Here is an 18,116-nt window from a genome sequence, read left to right as displayed (position 1 = left end):
ATTAAAATGAGCAAATATATTCATTTTTCTATGTGATTTTTGAATCCTTTAAAGACTTGCCTCTCACTGCTCAGCCTATTTCAGTCCTGGAAGAAAACGCTGGGTGTAAACTTCAAAACAAATGTGTCTTCATGTAAAAGAAGGAAAGAAAAAAAATATGGATATTTGCTCAGGAACCGTAATGCCAGGACAAGGGGGAATGGCTTCAAACTGAAACAGTTGGGTTGGATGGGATATAGGGAAGGAATCCTTCCCTGTGAGGGTGGTGAGGCCCTGGCACAGGATCCCAGAGGAGCTGTGGCTGCCCCTGAATCCCTGGAAGTGTCCAAGGCCAGGTTGGAGCATCCTGGGCTGGTGGAAGGTGTCCCTGCTCATGGCAGGGGGTGGAATGAGATGAGCTTTAGTGTCTCTTCCAACCCAAACCATCCTGGGATTTTTCTGATATTAATGTTAGAAAAATATATTAAAAGAAGCCCTTTAAGCAGGGCTGCTCCTTGCCCTCCCTCCTCAGTGCTCCCTTTCCCTCACTTTAACCTGGTGTGAATGGCAGAGCTGTTGGATCAGTGGCAGAAGGAATTTCCCCACCTTTGTTTATCCACCAACTTTCCCCCAGGGCTCCCCAGGCCCGTGTTCGTGCCTTTAACACCCTTTGATCTAATTGAAAATATAAACAGTGGAGTGTCCGTGGCACAACACTCGCTGTGATATTGGCTCTTCTTTTAGGTAACCGCTACATAAAATCCACTTATTAAAAATGTATACAGGAGAACAGTGGGTGGAATTTTATAGATCTGGTTTTACTGCAGAAAATGTAGTTATTTGGACATCTCCAGAGCTGTAAAGCTGTACCTGGGTTTTTACAGCACTCACTGAGCTTAGATGAATTAAAACATAACATTTTCCTGCCTCCTCCTTTGGATTATGGCTGAAGACATTTTTCATTTGGGTTATTGTTTTTTTTTTAATTTCAAGTGGCAAACAGAAAATATTCCTCTTTCTAGTTGTAGGTAATTTTAATGAGGAATATAATATTCAGACAGGGATTGTCTGTACAGAGTCACCGTGAGATGCTTTGTGTAGAAATACCCCCGTGTTGTGACACACTGATTTCTTGTTTGCTGACAGTGGTATAATTTGCTTTAAGAATTGTTTCAGTCGTTTCCCAAATATTTCTTATGCGGGCTTGGAAAGAAATAATTGAATTTTGTAAAGTTATCCCAACTCCCATTAGGATGAAAAAGAGCTCTCTTTATGTAATCCCATCAACTTCCTCCTTAAAGATCAGCTTAATTAAAACTGCTCTCTTAAAACAGACCATCGCTTATGATTATAATGAAGTTGAATGAAAACTAACTGATGCAGGTTAGTTTTCGTAGCATAAATGATCATTTCTTGTTGCTGTTGCCCTGTAGAAGTTCAATAAGAGGTGCTGTAATCAAGGATCAGTCTGGATTTTTGTTTTAAACCCCCAATATATTTCAGGGGTGCACATAAACCTACAAGGGTAAATCTTGCAAAGGCAGCAGCTTAGTTGAAGGCAAATCCCAGCTCAGGAAGGGTTTTATTCCTGCAGATTCTTCCCAAAATGGCAGAGAAAACCTATAGGAAGCTTGCTGTGAATGTCAGCTCAGTGCTCATTCTCCTGTTTGGGGGTTTTCCAGGGGTGATATAAATAGATACCAAACCTCACAAAGAGCAGCAAACAGTGAGACAGATTTTCATTACTGGAATCAAATACTACCATAGTTTTCATGGAATTACAGAGTCATTAAGGCTGGAAAAAACCCCAAGATCATCAAGTCCAACCTTTGGCTGAACACCACCGTGCCCTCTAACCCTTATCTCCAAGTGTATTTCTGGAATATAACTTTACAGTTTTAGAATACAGTTTTAGAAGTGGCTATTTCAGAAAGATATTGGACCATTTGATTTTCAAGGACTCCTTAAAACAACTGTATTTAGCCCATTCTATTTAACTCTAATTCAGATGGTTCCCAGCAGTTTAACACCCCATCACTCTCCCCATAACACGGCCATTTGTGTAAATCTTTGTAGGGAGAGTCCTTTCCCACTATGTAAACCCTTATGCATCTTTCAACAGTGCCATGGATTTTATCAGACTATTAAAAGTAAATTATGCAGGCTTGGTGCCACACAATCAAATCTCTGCTTGTTAAGCATTTAGTGCCAGTGATCAAACCCCCTATATGTCAGCGAGGTCAGAGCCTTGCTGTGTTACCTGAATAAAAGAAAAGCTTGTCTTGTGGGCTGATGAGCATTTTCGTGTATAAAAGCGTTCAGAATAAAACAATTAGGGGAAATACTCAGGAACTGTGGTGCTTCTTCCAGAAAACTGCAATTGCAACTATGAGGTAAAAAGTGTGAGGAAAGGTTGGATTTGATCTTAGTGGTTTTTTCCAGCCTTAATGAATCTATGAAATGAGGGGCATTTGATCCTTTTCTAATATTGATATTAGATATAGATAGATTCTAATATTTGATATTTTCTAATCCCAGGGTTGATTCTACACCCTTCTTTTTGGTTTTAACGTTGAACATTGAAATCCAGAGCTCCCCATCTTTGAGCAGTTTGCCTTCAGCCTGTGTTACTGCTGTTCTAAGAACTTGGTTCCCAGATTCCTCCTGATTTAGTGAAATTTTACATTTTGAAGGAGTCAACCCTGCACCTATTTAACAAAATTTTGCAACTTCAACATCAAATGTTGAAGAGCCCCTGAATGGGGCTCTGAGCAACCTGATCTAGTGGAAGGTGTCCCTGCCCATGGTGGAGGGTTGGAACTGGGTGTCTTTAAGGTCCCTCCCAACCCATTCTATCACTCTATGAAATGGCACAAAGTGTTATCACCCACAATTAAAACCCAACAACACTGATTTAACTGATATCAGTGCAACTAATCCTGGGCAAAAATCTCCCAGCCTACTTCTTCAAGAGAAGACAGGAATGATTTACCAGGATCTCTTTCATATTATGTGTAGTTGCACCCATCCCCTTAATGCCACTTATTTCAACTTGCTTATGGGAATTGTTACACCATTTTTTCTCCTCTTGGTGCAGAAACTGTAGTGAAAAAGCAAACACCTCAAATTAACTTCCCAGTGGCTCATTTTAATTTTGTCTTGAGCTACGAGAGGCCTGATAACCTAAATCAGCCTGATTGTTATTTCAGCCAGTAAACACCATATATCATCCTCTACAAATCTCTGTAATAGCTCCTGCCTAATCCTTTAGGCTCTGCCTATTCTTCTAATAATTTATCTATTATTGCTACCATTGTTGAAGCAACAGGGGAACACAGAATTTTTTTGGGACCTTAAAGATCATCCAGTTCCATGGGTAGGGACACCTTCCACTAGCCCAGGTTGCTCCAAGCCCCATCCAACCTGGCCTTGGACACTTCCAGGGATCCAGGGGCAGCCACAGCTTCTCTGGACTGTTTAAAACTACCAAGAGGTAGAACAAGGTCACTGTACAGCCCATGTGACAAATTCCCCATTAAGAACACACCACATGATCATCACAAAACTCAGGGGAAATGATCACCTGGGTTATCATGGGGTAAAGCTTCTCACTTAAACTCTTGCTCTTTATTTGCAATTTCTGTTGTCTTGTGAAGAATTAAATTAAGAAGTGTAAGAGCAAAATTATCTCAGGAAAGAGAGTGTGTTTATTGTGACTTTTCAGTGGCAAAACCCTCTTTAAACATGGATTGGTATCCTGGTTTGGGCTGGATATGGGAAGGGCAAAGAAATATTGGTGTAGTTGCACACATAGATGGAGAGACAAATATTTCCAAAGATGTAGATAAGAAAAGCCTTTTGAGGTCACAACTCTTGGATTGAACTCATGCAACCCTTGCCAGAGATTCCCTCATCCAGCTTGCCATGTTCTGCCTCACTCCAGCAATAGTTCTGGAAGTCACTGGGAAAGGATTCACCAGATCCCCTTGCAGAGACTTGGTGCATAAAAGCTAAACTATTATTACCACCAGTAATGGATTTATTCCTTTATCTCTAGTCATAAATGTCTGTAATTTGGATCTGTGATTGCAACCTTGTTCTGGAAAAGGTCAGTGTTATGGAGGTTGTAACTGTCACCACAAAGGGAGTCCTGGTGTGGAGTCTTTAGTTAAAATTCATGAGTGTTTCCTTGATTGCCTTGATGAAGACAAGGGAATTGCCACAGATTTGCACCAAAGCAGCACATCCTTTCATTCACTGGAAGCAGGGCATCTCTTGGCTGCTCAAACTTCCTCTGGCACCAGCAGAAAATTAGAACTAAACATCTGAAAGTGGAATTCAATCTGTTATTCTCAATGTTGCAGAGGACAGAAATGGTGTTCCTGCTGTTTGGTGTTGGGGAGAATAAAGACAAAGCTAAAACCCCAGTTTGACTGTCAGCAATGGTGGGCTAGAGAGCAATTGGAACTGGTAACACTGGGATAGAAGATTTTGGGCTAGTCTGGAATATGGAATGGACAGAAGGAGGGAGGAAATGTGTGTCTGTATTATCGCTGTGTTCAGGCAATTAGATTAATTATTCTCCACTGATTTCTGAGGAACGAGTCTGCTTAAACATCAGACCTGTGTCCAGGTTGGAGATTAGCACCAGGCAGGACTAAAGCCTGTGAAAACCTCATTAAGGATGGTGATGGGGCCTTTTGTGAGCACAGCGAGCACAGATCTGCAGCTGCAGCTCAACAAAGAGGAGCCACGTTGTTCCTGAAGTGCTTGTCATGAATAGGTTTTATCATCCTCAGTCCCACAGGAGGAAAAAAAACCCCAAATGTGCCTATTGATGGAGTGAAAAGCAAGTTGTTTGACATCCAATCCATCTGGCTGGAGTTCCAACAGCTGAGGGGTGGCTTTCCCCCTTCCCTGGGCTCCACATCCCGGGTTCTCAGGAGCTGGGTTGGTCCTCGGAATGAACCACCCCGTTCTCGAGGTGGTTTGGTTTAGGTCCAGCCCTGCAGGATCTGTGGAGGAACCCACTGGAGATACCCAGTGCAGGGGGAGCAGTGCTGGTTCTCCTCTGCCACAAGCACTGGGAAGATGCTGGGTCATGGTGCTGGTTGCCAACCACCATGGAAAAACCCTTGGCAAGCAGGTCTGTGGATCATCCTGCTGCCAGGGAGCTGCCAGCTGTGCCACTGGCACACTGGTGACTCCTTAGGGAAAGGAAACAACAATGCCAGAGGCTCCCCAGATGCCCAGGACTTGATCTTAGTTTTGTCACTGACAAACCTGATGAATCAAGAGGTTTCAAGGTCAAAATACTGAATAAAAATCCGAACTCTCTCAATCTCACACGCTGCCTCAGATTTTCAAATCTTGGATCAGTGCCTTTTGGGATCATTGATAATGATGTGGTCTTAGAGAGGTCAAGACTACTTGTGAAATGTTGATTAAAAAGTTGATTAGTTGGCTGATTGGATGTGAGGTTTAGATGTGGATTATATTTATGTATCAGCAGTACTTAGGAGAAATTTATAGCATGTACTAAGCATCTCAGTCATAGCAGCTAATGATATTTCAGTCATAAAACCTTCCTTTCAGGTGATAGTCTTCACCATTATAACAAAAGTTTAATCAAAGGATTTAAGACTCTTTCTTCTTGGTTTACAATCTTCAATTCTTTTTCCCTCTGGAAACCTTAAAAAGAACTGCAAGAAATATAAATTTTAGGAAAGGAAATCAAGCTCCAGTTTTAATCCCAATAAAACTACTGAGAGCATTCCAGAGAATTTATACATGAGCACATCAAAACACCTTGTAAGTGTATTTATCTTCATGTCATGCCCATGAAGAAGGAATCTTCCACAGTCTCAATCTAACAGGAGAAATCCAGGGAGTAGCCAGGGGCTGGTTTCACATGACTCTGACATGGCTCTTGTCCTCTGCTCTGAACTGAAGTGCTTCCCACCACCACCAGATCCTAAAATCACCTAAATTCCGTGGGTAACTCAGTGTTTAGTATTGAAATTTTCCTACCTCTTCAAAAACTAAGCCTTATTCAAGTGCAGTTTTTAGGTCTCAACCTGCCTGTCCTTGAACAAACTGCACGAACAAGAGGAAGCATTTTGGAGCTGCTCTTTAATAATGTTCACAGAGACAAATCCATGTCCCATCTCACAGAAACCTTTCCACAGCCCCTGGACACTGGTGCTCCACAGTGCTGGGTGGTCATCTGAGAATTCTGGGCAGAAGTAGAGCAGCTCCAGTTCTGCCCAGAAAAACAGGGTTTTTTTCCTGGATGCCCAACAGCTGAACCATAACCTTGGCCTAGTTTAAAAGAGATCTCTGGCAGAAGGAAAACAGAAATTTGAACTTTCTGAGAAATGATTTGTTCCTTAGTCCCTGAGGTGTTTCCTGCCTTTCCAAGCAAACCTGAGGCACGTTTTATACTGAAAAATCCCTGACCAGAACCACTGCCCTGCAGAAGCCCATTCACACAGCCAGGGGTCGTTTTCCCTGGTGGAAAAACTCTGGGTCTGGGTCTTTAGGAGGCTTTTTTTTTCCAAAATGACAAGGGCAAAGTGTAACCAGGCAACAAAAGACCAACATTTAACCACCCACTGCATATTTTCCCATAATGGTTTGGGAGAGCTCTGGTCACAATATGTAATTCCTATGTCTGCTCTGAGCCCATGGATCATTTCCTCCCCCATAAAGACCAGGAGCTGTTTTAAAATACCTGATGAATATTGAACAAAACACAGAGTGAAAGTTATGAGGGGTTACCAGTAAACAAATCCCTATTGATGTTCAAGAGCTGATTTAGGTACAATCCGGTTTTTACTCCGGCAAAGCATCATTTCCCTCCCAATAACCCTAAATAATGGATATGCACATCAAAATGCCTGTTGCCACGTGGAATAACCATCCTGTTAGTGGAAATGGTGCACAGTGGTGGTTTTTGAGGACACAGGTAGGGAAAAATCCATTTCAGTTCTTTTACTGCAGATCTAAATTTCCCTTTTTATCGTTGCAGTCTCGTATAACTTCGTCCCTTACAACCAAGTGCTGTGATATGCAACAGGAGCTGCGTTTTTCTGCACTTGAAATTATAAATGACACCTATATTTGGGTGCTTTTTGATTTTATTTCTGCTATAGGTCTTTTTCTCCATGCATAATTCATGGCTTTAAATGCAGTTACTGAACATTTTTGCTACAGCACTTAATCCCCTCTCTACCTTAAAGGAGATATTTGATCTTTAGAAGGATTTGTTTCTCGAAACAACTACAGCACTATTTAATTATTTCTGTTTCAAATCAAGCAAACTTCACAGACAACATTTTTCCTTAACCTCAGTGGATTTGCTTTTAATAGCATAAAAGAAGTGTGGCTCATGATAAGACTCAAATTCTTCTATTTTAATCCTTTTTTCTGACCTCGTCTTCCGTAATCTGTGGTAACTGTACCAAAAAAAAAAATTCCTCAGTTTCTTCTTCTATAATAAAATCAGAACTAATTTTTTTTACCCAAATTACAGTGATTTTGATTCTAGGTATCTGTGTTTCTGATTGCCATTCACAGCAGCAGTAACAGGGAAGATTTCTATGTCTGCAGATCCAGCCTGGGCTGTGTCAGATTACAGGCAACACATTCTGCAAACCACAGTTTACCCATCACTTCCTATGTGCAATTATGATTTAAAAATACACAGATCCATTGAAGAGTTTAAGGCATGAATCAGGGATGAGAAATGCTGATTTCTGCCTCAGAACTTGAACGCCCACCTTGGAACACGGGGAGTTCATTGACTGCTCTCAGTGAAATCCCAGCTCTGGTGACACTCCAGGCAAAGTTTCTCACTGTGAATATTTAAATTGAAATTGAAAACAGCTCTCCTCACTTCTCGATGGTGGTGGGATCATAATGACACCAAACATTTAAAAGTCATGCTTCCTGCCTTTAAAAATAAATGATAAACACCAATTTAGTGATGGCAGGTGCCACGACTGATTTAAGTGCGTGTGGCAACACAGCCAAAATGAAGTGATTTCAGATTGATTCGGTATAAAATTTTCTTTGTAAAAAGGTTTTTATATTTTTCCAAGTCACCAGAATATAAACAGGCCTCATTCATTCCAAAAATCCAATTCTTGAGGACCTCAAAAGCTGATTCTTTCTCCCTGTTTACTCATCTCTATTCAATAAATCTTCTTCAAAAAAACCCAAAACTATTCAAAGAGACCAGAACATCAGTAGCATTTTATTTCAAACAAAGGAAGAAAACAAACCCAGGTTGAAAGCCTGGATTTCCTTGTTTCCATCCCTCCTTTGTTTTGCTTTGGCTCTTTAAATGCACCTGTTCCCAAGGGGGAGAAAAAATCTATATTGTCCAATTGTCTTGCCGTTAAAATCCACAACGAACTCCAACAGCTTTATAGAGGAGCAGGATCGAGGGAGGGATATTTGTCCAGGTATTGATCCCTCCTGCGGGATATCGTGGCTTTGCTGGGGGTTGGGAATCTCCCATCGCTTCTGATCGGGTGATTTCTGCTCCCCGAGTGCTCCGTGGCAGGAGGAGATTGCTGCTTTTTGTCCAGGTAATTGCCTCGAAGATTTAGGTCTAGATTTTAATCTCAGAAGGGCGATATACCTCAGACAGAGGAGGAAAAAATGGTGCTAATGGGTATGCAGGAAACATCCCAGTGGTGTTTTCCATGGAACAAACCAGGCAGGACATGGAGCTGAGATGGGGATTGAGGTTTAGATGGAGAACCCTGCAATCAGCTCTTCATGATTTCCCTGCCATTGGTCAAAACCTGCTGTATAATAATCTCAATAACTCTTTAAACATCTCTATACAGGGATCTACACGGCCTTTCACACCTAAATACAGGTTGTACCGTTGTTCCTCCCCCTCAAAAATGTAAAATTATTTTCCATTTCTTAAACACCGATTTGTAAGTCACGGTGCCCAACTCTGGAGCTTTAATGCCAGCATTAATTTTATTTTCTTTGCCATTTGCTTGGATTTAGCCGTGGTCTAGTGGTCTGATGGAAGGTTTCCCTGCCCATGGCAGGGAGCTGGAATGAGGTGGTGTTTAAAGTCCTTTCCAACCCAAACTGTTCTAGGATTCTATGGAATAGCACTAGTAGAAAAAAGTCCTTAAAAGGATAAGGAAAACTCCACTGCTTTTCTTGGAGTGCTTATTATGATCTGTCAGCTAAACATGCTGCCTTGTCTTTCCTATTGATTCCGGATTCAATCCATGGGTAATGTACTCCTGATGCCCTGCCTGGGCTGAGGGGAAATCTCTCAGGGACCACCAAGGTTGTGATTCTTGACTGCAATTTAGATTTTAAAATATAAATTCATCATTTATCCTGTAAAATATAAACCTTTTATTTATATTTTCCCCCCTCAAAACATTGATATTATCTATAGGTAGGTGTCGTTGCAGTTCTAGCTTTGGAATATTAAAGATGTTTGGGTAGGGGATGGATGGCACTGTTTTCCTGTCAGGTTTTGGTGTCTTCCCTATTGCATTGATTGGCTTGAATAATCTCTTTATTTATATATATAATATAATTAGCACTAATTTGGTTAAAGCAGGGAGCACAGGTAGAGTTGAGGCCACCAAATATTCCACCTCTCTGGCCACGCTACATATTGAAGGATGGACCAACATCATGGAATCCCAGAATGGTTTGGGTTGGAAGGGACCTTAAAATTCATCCAGTGCCACCCCCTGCCATGGGCAGGGACATCTTCCCCTATCCCAGATTGCTCCAACCTGGCCTTGGACACTTCCAGGGATGGGGCAGCCACAGCTCCCGTGGGTAACCTGTGCCAGGGCCTCCCCAGCCTCACAGGGAAGGATTTTTTCCTGATATCCAACCTAAATTTCCCCTCTTTCAGTTCGAAGCCATTCCTTGTCCTATCACTACATTTCCAGATGCAGAGCCCCTTTCCAGCTTTCCTGTAGCCCCTTCAAGCCCTGGAAGGTGCTCTGAGGTCTCCACACAACCTTCTCTTCTCCAGGCTGAACATTCCCAACTTTCTCAGCCTGTCTCCACGGGGGAGTTGCTCTCCTCCCCCTATATCTTCAGGATGAACAAACCTTCCAGTTGTGTTTGGGCCTGGGACAAATTCTCCCAGGACACCACATTGCACATAAAATTAGGAACCTCATAAAAAAAAACCCTTGATTTTTACAGCCCATAACATTAACAAGCCTGAAGAAATTTGATAAAAAAAATTTTGGATGATTTATATGAACACTAAAGCTTTTTTCTTTTTTTTCTCTCTCCCCCAATTGTTGCTACTGAAGTCACAGCGTGTTTAAAGATCTGAAACTTTTCTTTTGAGGGGAAAGTTGCCTGCTTGTTCTTTTTCTCATGCTGTGTTGACATGTTTTCATCAGCTACATCGTGTTACTTCTTCTACATTAAAGCCTAATCACAGACTTGGAGTTTGCAGTTACCAGCTACAAATAGAAAGATTTCTCCCTCTGAGACCACAGCCTTCCTCAAGCAATTTTCCACCTTTATGCAGGGTTTTTTGTTTTGTTTCATCAAGGTTTGCTTGGTTTTTTTTTTTGTTTTTTTTTTTTTTTGTTTTTTTTTCTGTTTCTTACCATCTGCCTTGCAATTAAGCTATTTAAAAGCAGCCACATCAAAGAAGTGCTCTGGTTCTCTACAAATAGACCTCACTGCTGCACTGCAGAAGGGACAAAAATAATCCCCCCAGTTCCAGAGTGCAGAATGATGAAATAAATATTTTTCCCAGCTATTTTTTATTGACTTACCAAAAAAAAAAAGTGTGTCTAAATAAAACAATTCTTTATTGGAGAAAACATAGTTGGACAATGAAAATCTATCCAGCAGCATCTATATTTTTTTTTCTGCATGCATAAATGATATTATAAAATTCATAGTAGTCTTTATATTTCTCATGTTTTTTTCAACTTTTTTGTTGAATGGATTGCCTTTATTAAAACCAGGATGATCTCATACTTGTATTACATTTATATTTATTTTTTATGGAGAAAGCTAATTGTAGCCTGAATGTTATTTCCAGCGTTCAGGTTTTACAGAGTGTGGAGAACAGGAAGCTTTGAAGTAAGAGGTGGAAGATTAAGGTTGAAGAGCAAATTTTAGAATGCTGAGCCAGCCAGTATTTCACTTACACTGTTGTTGTAAGGGTGTTGTAGGGATGAGCTCTTCAAAGGATGCAATGCTTAATCAACAATGTTCTACTGAATGTCAGGGCAAAGGAACAAAACTTGATTAGAGAAGCTGCTTAAAATAAATGTATTTTTCCCACTTTATAGAATTAATAGTTTGAGTTGGAAGGGACCTTAAAGATCATAGAATTCCAAACCCATTCCATGGGCAGGGACACCTTCCACTGGACCATGGTGTCCAACCTGGCCTTGGATGCTTCCAGGGATGGGGCAGCCACGGTTTTGCAATACAATTATGTATTATAATTATAGTGGAATGAAAACTCTTAGAGAGAAAGAAGAAATGTATAAAATTCAGCATCTCGGGAAAAATATTTGCAAAGGTGAGAAAGTGTAGATGGTTCCTGTGATGTGACAACAAAGCACCTGTGTAAAAGGGACTAGAACTTGCAGGTAATTTGAGTTAACATTTCATTGCCCAGGTGGGTGATGTTTTGGAGTGACCTCCCTGAACAACCTGAAACCAAGCTGAGAAAATGCGATTTTCTGTTGTCTTCCTCACTGACCTCTGCTGTCAACTTGGAAAGAAAGTAAATTAATCAGAGTGTGTTTGCTTTGTTCAGGGAGTAACGTTTTCCTCTTGGCACATTATGTTTTATTACAGCAACTAAGGATCTGAATTATTAAGTAAAAGATGGGAATTTTGCAAATTCCTATTTTCTCATTATAACCAGATGAGTTGACTGAGTTGGGCTTTTCCAGCTCCCCTGTCACAGAGGCACAGAGTGGAGCAGGTCATTGTTTTAAACCTGATATTCAATCCTCAGGTGCTCCCTAAGGATTTCAGATCAAGTGTCTGTGGGCTGTTCTTAAACTGGGAATGAGCTGAGACTAGAGAGGTGAACCCAAAACTCTTTGCTCTCCTTTCCTGAGTGAGTGACAACACCATTTTCCACTTGAAGCTTTGTTTTGGAGCTTTAACCATCCTTTGTTTTCTAATTTAAATTCCCCTGGCTGCATTCACACACAACTCTCCAGAGTTTGCCCTGATTTATCTAAAGGAGTAAAGGAATTATTTTCCACCAGTGGCTTTTTTTCTACCCAGCAATTAAAATTTCTGCCATCCTTCTGCATGACAAGTGCAGGGGCCTTTTGACCCTGTGAGCAAAACTTCAGCCTTAGAAGCCATTTAAAAATCTTTAACTTCCTGGACATTTAGCTGCTCTTTTTTTATTTGTATTCATTTCAAACCCTTCAGCTGCCTTCTGTACCCCCCAGGTGTGAAGCCAGTGATCTGCAATGCCCCATCCCTCTCCCCAGGATCACTCCAGAGTTACCACCACCTTGTTCCCTTGTGGAAATCACGTTGTTCTTCCTTTGCAGTTGCTGAACAGAGATCAGTCACCGCATGGAAATTCAGTTTGTGGTGATGTGAGGGATTTTATCCAGCTGGTGTGGATGGTGCCTTATGATCTAAGGCACTTGGAATCACCATTCCTGGGGATTTGACTCACTTTTGGATTTTTATATTTCCATGGACCACCAAAAAGTTATCAACCCTGAAGCAAATACAACAGAGGTGTTGTAATTTGTTACCAGCTTTGCCTCGTTACACTTTTCCCCTTTTCGCTTTCATTCCAGTGATTGCAAGTTACCAAATTTCAGTTAATTGTCAAATTTTGAGAGAATTGGGCTGAGTGGTTTCAAAGCCGTGTCAGGGCTGTGGCAATCACTTTGTTGCTGTGTGGTGGCTGTCTCAGAAGCTTCCCTGAGATGCAACTTTCATGCAAATGAAGGAGCTGGTGTTTGAAGAGCTCTGTGAAAGCTCAGATCAGAGGTGTCGTCTCTGTGCTCTTCTCGTCTGATGTCACTTCACAATGAATTTGTTTTCACATGTCATTTTCCTTTGGATTTCTCCCTTTTACTTGATCCAAAGCTTATTTCAGGCAGTAGAAAGATGTCTAATGATTTTGGGGGAACGTGTCTCCACGCGAAGGAAAAGGAGCCAAAGGGTTGTTCCTGTTGGTGCCGTGCTCGTGTCCTGTCCCTGCCAGGGTGACCCACGGCCAATTAGGCTCCCTCCTCTTCTCTGAGACTTCCTCTTCTTAAGGAATTCCCTTAAAAGGGGTTTATAAGAAAGAGGGATAATGATGTTTTACACAGGAGAGGCTCAGATTGGATATTAGGAAGGAATCCTTGCCTGGGAGGGTGGGGAGGCCCTGGCACAGGTTGCCCAGAGAAGCTGGGGCTGCCCCTGGATCCCTGGAAGTGTCCAAGGCCAGGTTGGAGCAACCTGGGCTAGTGGAAGGTGTCCCTGCCCATGGCAGGAGGTGGGATGAGATGATCCTTAAGGTCCCTTCCAACCCCAACCATTCTATAATTCTTCTTCTCCAGAAATCTCTATTTTGCAGTTTCTCTCCCCCCCAAAAAAGCCTTTGCCTTTCAACCTTGTGATATTTCGTGTGTCTCAAATTGCATCAAGTAAAAAAAAAAACCCAGACTATCCATTCTCTGTCAAGTAACTCCTACATGAAAGCAAAAAGAAAGATATTGTAGCCTCTGTACTACTAGAATTGCATAGTAACATCCTCATTTGAAGTCAATGGGGCTGAAATCTGTGGAGCTGAAAGGGTGGAAGCAAGGGCAGGGTTTGCTCCACTGGTGCCTATGATGCATTGTATGTCTGAGGTGAATTTCCAAATCTCCTTCAGCAAAGTTTTACAAAATTATGAGTAAAGGTTGCCAGGATGAGGACCATAAAGTTTAGCAGTTCTGGATAACGTAAATGAATACACACCTTAAAATAATAATATGTCTAAAAAGTCATGGAGCATCACCATGGCTCAATGCTGGACTCGTATTCAAGTGTTAAGGAATGAAGTTACTCTTCAGAGGAGCCCTCCAGGGCTGCATTTATTACAGGGACCAGCAGGATGGAGCTGAAAGCATAAAACTGAAAGCAACACTTATCATTCACCCCAAAAAAACCTTTTTAAAGAAAGAGCAAATATTCAGAGTGAGCTCTGTGGTTTCTTTGTCACTGTGCAGTGTACACTTTATTAGGCAGTTGTTAATGAGCAAGTTCTAAAGACTGATCTATTCTCTCAAGACAATGGTTGCTTCAGAAATGAAGCATTTTAACCTAAACAGAGTGAAAAAACTTAAACCTTGACTGCATTTGAAACTGCAGCCTGGCTGGGAATGAATAAACCCAGAGAGTAACACAGTATTGAAAGTTTAAAAGATTTATATAATGCAGAAACCAGGGGGTACATCACAATTCTGCTGAAGTTATTAAGGAATTGAGTTATTCACTTCCTACCAGGTGAACTCAGACAATCAGAACAGGACCTGAAGGAAGCCTGCAGGAAAAATGGGGAGAGACTATTGACAAGGGCCTGGAGTGACAGGACAAGGGGGAATGACTTCCCACTGACAGACAGTAGGGTTGGATTGGATATTAGGAAAAAATTCTTTATTATAAGGGTGAAGAGGCCCTGGCACAGGTTGCCCAGAGAAGCTGTGGCTGCCCCATTCCTGGGAGTGTCCAAGGCCAAATTGGAGCAACCTGGGCTAGTGGAAGGTGTCCCTGCCCATGGCAGGGGGTGAGACTGGATGATTCTTAAGGTCCCTTCCAACAAAAACCATTCCATGAGTCTCTGATTGATCAGACATATGTAGATTGTGGTGGTTTGACTTTCTTTTCAAGGTTAATTTTGACTCCAAACATATAAAGATGGTTTTCACATCACTCCTTCCAAAATGAACCACTGCAAATCCCAAATGCACGTGGCTCCAGCAGAGCTTGAGCAGGTGGAGCAACAGCCACAATTCATCATGAAAAGCAGGTGTGAAAGGCAGAGAAAAAAGGTAATCAAAATGAAAAATGAGCAGAGTTTGTTAGGAAAACTGTTATCACTAATTTAATCAAAACATTATATATTTATGCATATTTTTAGGTGGGTTCTTCTAATGTCCCCCTTTAGTAATCTCAGTATTCTGAAGAAATGCTGGATACCCCAGCCTGTAATAAAAACAGACATAACTTCCATCTATGTAGCCTCTGTAAGGATTCTCAAGAGATTCATCAGCTTCACAAACCACACATAAATGAATCCTGTACAAATTATGTTTCCCTGGGCTATCACTTCCGTCCCTGATCACATCCCACACAAAAAAGAAATCCCTGCCTTTGCAATAAGAAGTCTTAAAGCCAAAATTTCTGCACGCTGAAGATCTGTGTGAGGAAAGGGTTAATAAACCACGATGCAGCACGGAGGCAGAAAGCAGGAGTGCAGCTCTGAGTGATAATAAAATAAACAAGGTGATTTCAGCACAACTAATTGTCAGAGATAAGAACCAAACACCAGGCAGGGAGGTGAGTCTGGAGCTCTGACACGTGGAATGTGTTAAACACCTTCCCTGCCTGAGCAGCCCCAGTGCTCCTTCCTCCAACCCCATCAGAACTGATTAAACCTCATTTGCTTAGGGAAGGACTGTGGATGTGGCTTGGGTTGGAAACACTCAAATTTTGCTTCCACAGTGAACCAAAAAGGAAGGTTCAATACCCTTTCCCCACGAGGTTTTGGAGGAAGCCTTTTCCCAGCTCCAGGATGAATCAGAGCTCTGTGTAAATAAAGCAGTCACAAAAGTATGTTTTCTATCATTAGGCAAACCACTCATTGTTGCAAGTATTCCTTGGAGGACCATTTTATCCCAGCCCAAGCAACATGTTTGTGCTACACAAAGTAGTTATTAAAGTCAACTGCACAACATGTTAAGTGGAAACCATTTATAAATATAACCGGAGAGTTAAATGCCATTAGTCATTCTGAAAGTATTGACAGAGCCTCTTATTAGAACTATTAGAGATATTACTTATCCAGCCACTTAGTTGGGAATGAGGGGGAGTGATGGAGCAGAATTGGTGCTGCTCTGCTCACTAAAACCTTTATTATCACACAAAATTTGTCTACAAGCAGGATTTGACCCAGGGAATATATTCCCAATGGGTTTAGTGCATGCAGACTGACCCCAGGTATTGTTGTGGTTTAGATAGTCCATGACATTCAGGAATCACAGAATCATTAAGGTTGGAAAAGATCTCCAAGATCATCCAACCAGTGCCCGATTCCCACCTTGTCCCCCAGCCCAGAGCACTGAGTGCCACGTCCAGTTCTTCCTTGGGCACCTCCAGGGATGGGGACTCCACCACCAATGCCAAAATTCCATGGAAAATTTCTTTCCTGAATGGAAAAATTTCCCTTTCCATGGAAAAATTCTTCCTGAATTTCTTCATGGAAATGCAGGAAAATCACTACATTTCCCTACACTCTATTTACACCCCTCACAGGTTGTGCAGAAGGGTTGAAATATTATAAGTGAGCAACGTGTGAACTGAAAATAACTCTGATTTTTAATGATGTTTCTGCCCATTGCAAAGCCAACTGCTGTCAGACAGAGTTTTCCTGGGCAGAATTCTTCTTCAGGTGCAATGAAAAGTAATAGAAGGTTAAAATAAAAGTTATAAGAAAGCCCAGCACAGCAGGGCTGGGAGGAACAGGGCAGCAAGCAGCAATTCCCTCTGGACTATGAAATGAAAAAGGCTTACTAATTCATAAACTAAAGGTGTCTGAGCTTTAAAAGAGGGAACTTGTGGGACCAGTGCTTCGATTTTTCCATTTTATTAACCATAGGATGTGCTGTAGGCATGTAATTTCCTGAGTTTGGAATTCACTCACTTCCTCAGCTCTGTCTTACACTACCTGCCAGCACCTTGAAATAAGAGCATTCCACAGCAGCAATATCCAAAAATTTCTGTGGGGGAAAATCCATTTCATGTTCTGCAGGACTGGCAGGGAGGAGAAGGGTGAGGGAGCAGGGAAAGGGAAAGCGATGAAAAGGGAAGAAAAGCATTTTTGGTCGATACTCTACTGCTCATCTTTTCTTTTTAAAGAGGTGCTGTTATTGTTGGTACTGTTATTATCCTGTGCTGTTGTAAGACCAGTATCCTGCCATGATCCTCTCATGAGGTGCTCTCCATTCACATGCACCTTCTGCATCCTGAGAATTAGGTTTGGAAATAGAAAAAACCAACACACCTGGAATATAGGAAATGTTGTTATCACCTGTCTACAGGCAGAAACGCTGAAATGAGTGCAGAGAGAATAAGGAAAGAGTGGTAGCAGACAGATCAACTTCATGTCTCCTGGGTCAGACTCTTGATGCTTTCCTACTGACAGCTCCAAATGGACAAAATTTGCCAGTGATGATTTCCAAGAGGAGGAAGGATTATTCTTTACCTGTCATGTTATTAAATCCTTCCATAATCATCACTGCCACAGAGCAGAATCTTGCTAAAAATATCCTTAGCCTGGCCAGCTGTAGCTGTTCTCATGCTCTTAATATTTTTAAAGTGACATCAGAAACGAGATGTTTCTCTTCTCTTTGAACCCTTATTAATTTTCTAACCCTGGCTTTCAGACAGACCATATGAAGAGATTATCAACTGTTTTAATTATTTGAATGCTGCCTTCTAATTTGGGCTTGAGATATCACTGTGGAGTGTTGCATCACTGCTGAAGAGGAACTGTTTGCTCAGGGTACGACCGGCGACAGCTCCAGGTGACACCTCGGCTCTTCAGAAGGTGATTTATGGAGCCAAAAGGAGTGTCAGCAGTAAAAACAGGCTCTCTGGGGAAGAGTAAAGCCAGAGCAGAGGGTGGGGAATTGAAAGACGTTGTAGGGAAAGATTATTTTGCTTAATTATTCTTCTCTACCGAGGGCTGATGAATCCGAAAAATCGGCCCAAAAGACTGCTCAGATATGGTTTTTTATATTTAAGCAGCAAGGTATTTGTTTATTCAATGTTGGGAGCAAGCCAGCTCGTGCTGGACAAACTTGCTCAACTTGAAAGTGCAAAACTAAGCCATTTTATACACTTTAGATACACGGTTA

Source organism: Neopelma chrysocephalum, unplaced genomic scaffold (assembly GCF_003984885.1).
Source record: "Neopelma chrysocephalum unplaced genomic scaffold, ASM398488v2 Primary Assembly neopelma1_147, whole genome shotgun sequence".
NCBI classification, from domain to species: domain Eukaryota; kingdom Metazoa; phylum Chordata; class Aves; order Passeriformes; family Pipridae; genus Neopelma; species Neopelma chrysocephalum.
The sequence above is the reverse complement of the archived record's forward strand: the minus strand, read 5'-3'. Positions refer to the sequence as shown.